Source organism: Arvicola amphibius, chromosome 12 (assembly GCF_903992535.2).
Source record: "Arvicola amphibius chromosome 12, mArvAmp1.2, whole genome shotgun sequence".
NCBI classification, from domain to species: Eukaryota; Metazoa; Chordata; class Mammalia; order Rodentia; family Cricetidae; genus Arvicola; species Arvicola amphibius.
Window position 1 is genome coordinate 66,455,049 of NC_052058.2, and position 8,976 is coordinate 66,464,024.

At 50.0% G+C, this 8,976-nt stretch overlaps 1 non-coding gene across 1 annotated transcript; it reads left to right on the forward strand.

Annotated features, from left to right (window-relative positions):
- Window positions 1–1,298: 1,298 nt before the first annotated feature.
- On the forward strand, window positions 1,299–1,405 carry LOC119799660. The gene has a single exon (XR_005282932.1). It is a non-coding gene; the product is annotated as a U6 spliceosomal RNA (small nuclear RNA).
- The last annotated feature ends 7,571 nt before the right edge of the window (window positions 1,406–8,976 follow it).

Sequence of the window (8,976 nt, forward strand, 5' to 3'; positions counted from 1 at the left end):
AATTGCCACTGAGTCAAGTTCTCTGCGAGAGGTCTGCTGTGGGCCAAGTGAATTCAGGGCAAGCACACCCCGCCCACCTCCTTCCCCCTGGCTCTTCTTAAGCTCTACCTCTTTTCTTCAGACAGTTTCCAAGTTTTATTTTTGGTTTGGAAAAGGGTGAAAATTCCTTGACATCTGCATTCAGCAGCTCCCTTCCCCCACAGTGTGACCTACTTTAGAGACTAGAGTGACTTTTATTTTTACGGCCATGGGAGAAATCACTAAGAGCAAAGAAGCTGAAGTTGAGGGACTTGGGACATTGTGGGGGGGGGGAGGTTATTGTCCTATAACTTCTGTGGGTGTCCCCTAGCTCTCTCTCCAGACTCTTAAAGGGTGCTTTCTTAGTGGGGCTGTGAGGACAGCTGTAAAAGAGACCATGTGGGTGACTGGTATGGGCTGGCCCAGCTGTCTGCCTCACAGCCTCCAGGTCACCTCAGCAGCAGGCGTCTGGCCGGCCTCCCAAGGTGGCACTTGCTGATGCTCTTGAGGTTCCTGAATGCCAACATGAGCAAAGAGGAGAAATTGCTTCTCAGGCAGGTCAGAATAAATGAGGTCACCAGCAAGCAAGCTGAACATCTTGAGTAGTCTAGTGAAACCTCAAGTAAAAGATTTCAAAGTCACCCCCACCTGGTGCCATGAGACCATTCTGAGGAAGGGACTAGAAACCTGAAACTGAAAAATGTGACTCAACTCAGGAAGTCACTCATTTCTCTTGGTTTCTATTTGTGTGCATGCGTGTGTGTTTTATAATTGTGATTAAAAGATAAAGTGTTTGTGAAGCAAAATTTAAAATGTACTTATGAAGGCACACACCTTTAATCCCAGCACTTGAAAGGCAGAGGCAGGTGGATCTCTGAGTTCGAGGCCAGCCCGGTCTACAGAGTGAGTTCCAGGACAACCAAGGCTACACAGAGAAACCCTGTCTCAAAAAAAGAAAAAGCTAACTAATCAACAAAACAAAGTAGATATTAGGCAAATCACACAAAAATAAAAGATAAGGAAATTTATTTTAAAAATGTAAAGCAAAAGAAGCAGGCATTTCTCCTGATCTCACCACCTAATGTGAATTCCTCAAGTTTCGGTTACTGGAGGCCTAGCTCCCGCTTGCCATTTCTTCCTTCACACGCTGCCCCCAGCCATATGGAATGATTTACAGTTTGAGAAACATTCCTGCAGGCTTCTGGACCTTTCTATATATCTTCCTCAGGGGGATGTGGTCAAGTTTAGAAATAGTCCTCGGAGCTATGAGAGTAGAAATTTTGCTCACTTTGGTGGCACATGGACTAAAATTGGAATAATGCAGAGAAGATTAGCATGGTCCTGCACAAGGATGACATGCAGGACTACGGAGCGTTAACATATCGAAAAAGAAGCCCCAGGGAGAAGGAAGAGCAGAAAGTTAAGGCCTGGTTGATAAGAGAGTAGAAGCAGGGGCTGCCACAGGAAGAGGCCACCACCAAAGGGAGCAGGTGAGTCGAACCGGGCTACTTACTGCCATGGGAGGTGAGCCACAAAAAAGTCATGTAAAACAAGGAACAAAGACAATTTTGCTGAGTCAAAGATTGTCATGGGTGGAATTTAACAGGTTCTGGTAGAAGATGAGCGAGAGAAATGAGTGGAGATACAGGCGTGGAGGCTCTGGCTATAACTTCCTTCTCCCCTTGAATTGGCATAAAAGTAAGCAAGAATTAAGATGGCAGAAAGGAACTGAGGTCAATTGAAAAGGCATGCATATGACTGAAGGAGAACCAACGGAGGCAGGAACTGAGGGGGAATGGGGTTTGAAAGTATATATATACATAAATATATATGTATATACATGCATATATGTATATATTCCCCTAAATATTTGTCTTAACAGGAGGAATAACTGCCTTATATTCTGCCTTCTGTAGAACATCAGAGACACTAATAGATTACTCCAGGGACCTTGTTAGTTTCAGCCTACAGTCTCCTCTTCACTCCCAGTAGATGAAGACCCTTGCAGTTTGCACTCCAACATACCAGTTGGCAAGGTAACGAACTACTGTGGGATTCTAGAAAATAAAGGGATGGTTTCCCGGAGCCCTAGTGCCACCAGCTACCATGCCTAAAGAGAGAGATTTCTGATGTACCATTCACTGTAAGCATTAAGAGTTTAAGACATTGGAATGAACGTATGTTCCATGAAGAAGGCGGGGTTTGGTTTTCTTGCCTGCAGGAAACACACATATGTACACTTTGTATGCCCACACATGAACATGCACAGGCTTGTAGTTATTCCCGTTTGGAAAGCCTGCTAGGAATGAACTTTTCTCTTCCTTTCCCTCCCCACCAAGTCTGACCTCATCCGTCTTTTTCAGTGTTAGGAAGGATTAGTCGAGGCTGGAAACAGGTTGAGGCATGTCCAACAAAGAGGCTCCGGATACCGAGAGGAAAGAGAGCCAAGCAGTTTTAGGTCGGTTAAGGCAATTGGAAGGAGAGTCTGGAGAGGGAAGGAGGAGTAGGAGAGAGTGGCATGGACGGATGGGGAAGGCAAGAGAGACAGATGTCTGTGATGATTTCAAGAGAAACAAGACTAAAATAAGCTCGGAGTCAGAAAACAGGAGGAATGTGAGAAGCAGGGAAAGGTAACGGACTCAACTGCAGAGCAAGCGAGAGAAAAGTCTCGCTCGGGTGGATAAATAGCCAAGCCCTCCAGGGCATAGGGCAAAAACCTATGAAGAGAAGGCATAGGTGCCCTTGGTAGTGGGATCACTTTCTGTTAAATTTATGACAGTGGTTCACAAACAGTCATCACTACTAGACTTCGGTCCCAGCTTGGCCCACCCAGAGACTGAATGAAACCTAGAGCTCCGAATTCCTGCAGGCTGTTTGCTCTCTGTTGTCATTAGCTGAAGCTGTTCTAGAACCAAACAGACCATCTCCTCTCCAGACCCTACTGTCTGCATCCAGGGCCTTCTCCTGGATTTTGCCTCCTTCTACTCACACTCTTCCTTAGTACCAGGGTTACAACAAAGTTCCCCCTCCCTGCCATCCGGCTGGTGAGCACATTTGAGCGCTGGTTAAACTTACAGCCTCGCCACTACACGGTAGCTCATTCCCATGCCTGCCTTCCAGTCTCGACTGTCACCACCCTTGACTTTAAATACTCCAGTCAGTCTGTTTTCCCTTCTGCCTCAACACTCCCCTCCTTGAGCTCTAACTAATAACTAAGGGGTTACTCATCCTGCAAAGTAATTTGGTGATATTATCAGTCTCTGGCATCCCATATCCTCTATGAGTCCTCTGTCTGCTGGGCAGCCTCCCCTCCGACCATCACTTACTACCTAGTCTATGCAGGGACTGGATACACAGATGAGTAAGGAGCTCCATGTCTAGACAGGGGAAAGGATAGGAAAATTGATTATTACAATTCAGGTTGAATACTATAATGATTCAGGAATTCTGATGAGAGATGCTTAACCTAGAGAGAGCACTAAAGGAGGGGGGATCATTTTTGTACTGATTTCCAGATGGAATCAGCTAAGTTAGGGGTATAGGGAAAATCATTGCAGACTGATAAGAGCTGTACGTACAAAGTCCCAAGGCCAGGAGAGTTGTAGCGGTGTTCTACACAGCGTACGATGGGGAGGGGAGCAAGGACTCCCAGGTTAATAAGAACGATCAGACTACCAAAGACTAGGTGTGCCAGACGGGGAGTACGGTTTCATCTTAAAAGACAGGGGTATGCTTGCCTAAAACAGAAGTGGCCCCGGGAGTCAAGGGAGGCTTTGAAGAAACTGTGAGGCTCGGTTGGATACACACCTGGGTTTAACACTACCTGAAACTGGGAGTTAGCACAGGGAGGGAGGGAGGAGCGATGGCAAAGGCAGAAAGGGGCAGCTGGAGGCTGGTCAGTAATTCAGGGAGGCAGAGGCAGGAGGATCAGGTTTGGTACCAGCCTAGGCTAAGTAGTTAGACCTGTGTGGATGTGGGTCTGCCATGCATTGATAGGGAGGTCAACGTGAGTCCTTCTCTTCCATCATGTGGGTTTTGGGGACCAACCGTATTTCTCAGGATTGGAGTCATTTTGAGGGCCTTGAGACTTCATTTTTTTTTTTTTTAAAGAAAAAATCCAGCTAAGAAATTATTGGGACAAAAGCAGCAGTGGAACCTACTGTATGTCTTGTATTGTTGTTATTCACGGACATGTGTTAGTGTCTGGAAATCCCTTACCTTTCCTGAAATGCTACTAAATTATCAAGTCTTTGAAGGTAGCACTGGCAAGAACCCCGTCTTATCAAGGCAGAGGCCTTTCTATGACAAGATCTGTACTGATGTCAGCAGAAGCAGCGGAAGTGAACAAACTGAGGACTAGTCTAGTAGCAGGAGGCTGCTCGGAGCTAACCAGGAGGAATGTGGGGGTTACTGCAGCCCAGCTGGGTTCCCACTGCAGGTTCTGAGTCACCCCCTTCTTCCTGCACTCCTCTCTAGCAGAGACTCAAAGGACATAGGCTCTGGGAAGAGGGAGCGTGACGGCACTGTATTCTGTCTCCTTATAACAAAGAGCAGCGGTGACAGCGGCCAAGCCAAGAACTCAGGCTTGGTAAAGGTCTGGCTTACAACCGGGATCCTGCTAGTGCCCGGGATGGAATTTCACTTGAAAGGCTGACGGAGGTTGGTGGAATTAGCCCTCAGAAGCTGGGTAGGCGGAGGGCTTGAGGAAGGCTCGGTCCTCTCCGGCAGGGAGTAGAATCGAATTAGTTAAGCTGCTTCTCTGGTTGCAGCTTTAGGCTCTCTCCAGTAATTGCTTGTTTACTCGCTTTCCGGATCTCAGAGGCTGTTGGACTCCTGCTGCTCGGGGAGCCGTGGGCTTACCTGACCCCTCCTCTTTCCACCTTTCCCTCTGAAAAGAACCCGCTGGGAAGGAACAAAGACCAGAGTTCAAGTCCTAATGAGGTCTCCAGTGAGGTAGAGGTGGTAGTGTTCATTCAGTGCCAGGCAGGGAGAAGCTCAAATCCCTGAGCCAGACCTTAAATTGGCTGTTGGCCGGGTGCTCAGAATGAGTACCCTGGGGAGGTGGGCAGGCCTGGGGAACTCAGTTTCTGGGAGAGGGGCTCTAAAGTACAAACACCCCTGCTGGGTCCATTTCTCTCCTAACCTATAGTCCCTCCCCTAGAGAGAGTATTTGAGCCTTGCGACGTGATAAATCCTTGAAAAGCAGAGTGGATTAAAGTTGTGATAAACACAAGTATGCAAATCGCACCCACAAAGAAAACAGAAGACAGGAGAATCTTCCCACCCGACTGTAACTGTAAGGGCTTGTACTGCGGCTCATGGGCTCACGAAAGGGGACAGATGTTTGTTCCTTCGTTAATGAAGGTCATTATCTGCATTCCTATTGTGAGGGATGATCACGTACTCGGTTCAGAAAGTCTGCCTCTGGAGCCGAGGCTTCTGTGAAAGTACTGGCCAAGGGGTAGGACCTTGTTAGCCAGAGGTGTGCACTTTTTACCTTTTAATTAAGGCACATTTTCACTTACTTGCAAATGGTTACAGCCGTCATAAACTTACCATTGTGAGACCCCAGGTCTGACAAACAAAGGCAATTTACTATAGACGTGTGAATATGAGCCTAATTGAAGAGTTTCCTATTGCTTCCTTAGGGACTTGAGTTCCTTGAGGACTCTGCCTTGCTCTCTACGCTTGATTCTCCCCTTTGACCAGAGCCCAAGGGAGGCCACCAGAGTCTCTAGCAGGGAAATGAAGAGCCTCTCTCCGAAGGCATCTGGGCTTTATACGCCCTTCCTTCCCTCCACTGCACCCTAATTCCAGCAGTACTCATGGCTCCCTCCAAAGACATTTCCCTGCTTCCCCCCTCCTAGACTGACCTCCCCTCCTACCTGCTGAATCAATTAACCCCAGAAGACACTTCTGTGATTATTTGCTCCCGTGTTACTTTTCTTGACCTGGCTGTGCCCTCCCTACATCTAAACCACATTCATCTGGAAAGAAACCCTCAGAATCTGGCACTGACTTGGGACTGCCTGGCTGTTGTTTGGGGGGGGGGGGCGACTCAGGTCCCGGTTTGCTCCTTGGGGCTGACTCTCAGTCATTTAATCTTTCTTAGTCTTAACTTTGTCATTTAAAAATAAATCTCGCCAATTCCAGCTCTCACGGTTATGAATTAAAAATGAGACAACAGTGGAAGTGCTGAGCAAAACGCCAGGTGGTGGAGGTGGTAGGGAGGGGTGCTTGCTGCCATCACGGAGCAGCACACACAGAACGAGTTCTCTCACAGTTCTGGGTGCCGGGAGTCCGACATGAGGACGCTAGATGGGCGCACCCCGACGAGCCCTTCACGGCTCACAGACAGCTGGTTTCTTCTGTTCTCCCTTGGCACAGCGCTCTCTTGTAAGAACACAGTTCTGTTAGATTAGGGCCGCACCCTCATGACCTCATTTAATCTTTTATATCCTACAGACTCCAGGTATAGTCACGTGGGACGCTAGGTCTTTGGACATATGAATTGGGGGGGTGGGGTAGACAATTCAGTCCGCGGAGGTAGGAAAAGGGATCCATAGGCAGGGAGAACCCTCAGGCCAACCCCTCCCCCGTCCATTTCACAAGTACAGTCCGGGAATCGTGACTTGTAAACAATTCGCAGATGTCTCAGTAACTAAAGTATTCACACTGGACATCCTATGGCTCGTGAAGACGGTCCCATCCGTTGTTTCGCGCTATCTTTACAACTTCAGATGAGGAAACAGGCCCAGATCTCAGGCCCGAGTCCTCCAACTCTGCTTTCCAAGTCTTTCCACCATGCCAGGAGCTCTCTGCCCTATCTTCTTAAAAGGACCACAGGGCTCCAAAACCTGGAAAAGACCAAGTCCTTCCACTATGACCGCACCTGAAGTGTTTATCTTGTGCCTCTTCCTGGGTCCTTTCCTCCTGCCCTGTTATTTTGTGGTCTGAAGTAAAAATCAAAACCAAACAATAACAACAAAAACTATACATATGGAATGACAAGAAAATTTGTGTGTGTGTGTGTGTGTGTGTGTTTTAGTTTGATTTTTCGAGCCAGGGTATCTCAATGTAGCCTTGGCTATCCTAGAACTCTCTCCGTAGACCAGGCAGTCTGCCAACTCATAATAGAGATCTGCCTGCCTCTGCATCCCGAGTGCTGGGATTAAAGGCAAGCACCATCACCACCCAGTAATGAATTATTTTTGAAGAATATTACAAATGCAAAGTATTAACATTTTATTATAGTTTGAGGACAATTCTAAAGCGCCCTGCACACGTTCTTAGCGCATTTCTTCCGGATGCTCTGGATAAGCAGGACAAATGAGACACTGTAGATTTAGTTGTATCTATTCCCTAAGGTAAACATTAATTTAGTTTAGAAACTTCCAAGTGTTAGGCCCTCTGACCTACAGGAGTTCGCATTCCAAATGTCAGTATATTCTGCTCCTTGGAAGCGAGGGTACGCACCCAACACTGACCTTAATCCTGACCCATACCTTGGTAGCATGAGACAACCGTGGGGTCCACAAAACTCCTATACTCAAAACACGCAAGGGTCAAAACTGGTCAAAACCTTAGGGTTGAGAACATCTTAGCAGGGAGAAGCAGGAACTTGGGACCACCCACCCAGTGCCCAGACAAGGACTGGAGGCCCGCGTTCCGACGAAGGCAGGAAGATCCCAAATCCCGAGGGCAATACTTGCTTTGGCCCTGCGCTCCAGCATTGGGCGGCATTTCCCCTTAGTCCCTTTCATCTGGCCACGCAGGACCAGGATCCCGAGCCAAGGTCTCCTTCCCATCCCAGGAGGAAGGGCGGGGGACCCCCGGGAGGCGCCTGGAGGAGGCAGCACAGGGACCTGCCTTGCGTGGGACTTCCTCCAGCTCCTGCTTTCCTGGCCGGGCAAAGGGGGAGGGGAAGCTTCCTGCGCCGGCGCCCGCTGCGGGCCCTGGTGCGGCCCAGCCGAAGCGCAGGCCCAGGCTGGCCAGGCGCCGCGGGCGGGCGGGCGGGGGGCGGGGCCGGCCGCGGTCGGAGTTTGAGCCGCAGCCGCCGTTGCCAGGGTTACCGGAGCGCTCGGGCGGAGGGGGAGGCGGCCGCGGCGAGGGGCCGGCGGTGCGCGGCGGGCGGGGTGGGGGCGGTCGCTGCCTGGTCGCCATGGGAACGGCGCAGTTATTTCCAACCCCCGGGCCGTGCCAGTGGCTCGCTGCCAGGGTGCAAGGGTATTGCAGGACAGCGGCAATCTGCTGCGGCCGAGGGCGTAACAATGCGCCCCTTCTGGAGCGCGGGCCCCGCGGGCTAGAGGTTCCCGCTGATCGCCAGGGCCGCCCCCCGCGCGGCGAGCCTCTCGCGGGCGCTCCCAGCTGCACGTGCTGCCCCCGCCGCCGCCCTCGCCAGACAAAGAGGGCCTTCCTGAGCGCCTTTCTTGGTACCCCCCCTCCTTTCCCCAGCATACCCTTTGATTCCTGTGCCTCCTGCCGTCTTCTTCGCTCCCTTCTTCCCACCCCTCTCAGCTGCCTCCTGGAGTGCTGTCTTTTGTGCTTGCCACCTCAAGTTTGGCCTTCCCTCCAAAGCTGTCTTAACCAGGACTCCATCTGGCCCCTCCCCCAGTCTGTCTCTTTGGTAGCTTTGCACAGTCGTTTTGAGGGCGACTGCTCCGGCTCTTTATGTTTCTCAGTTCCACTTTACCTTTCTGTGGTCCTGCCCCCTTTATCGAACCTACTTTCTATCCTCAGCCTTGCAAGACTTCCAGAAACTCTTGACATCTCTCCCGCTGCCTCTTCCCGCTTTTCCTTACTTTTTCTCAGGGTCCCGGGGGACAGAAAGATGGCAAATGACCACCTAGGTTGACTCTGCTTTGCATCGTCTACTTTTTTCCTCTTGCAACTCTAAAATCACTTTATTTGGGTTCTGTGAGTGGTGCTATGGGATTCTGTGGCTCTTGTGGTCATCAC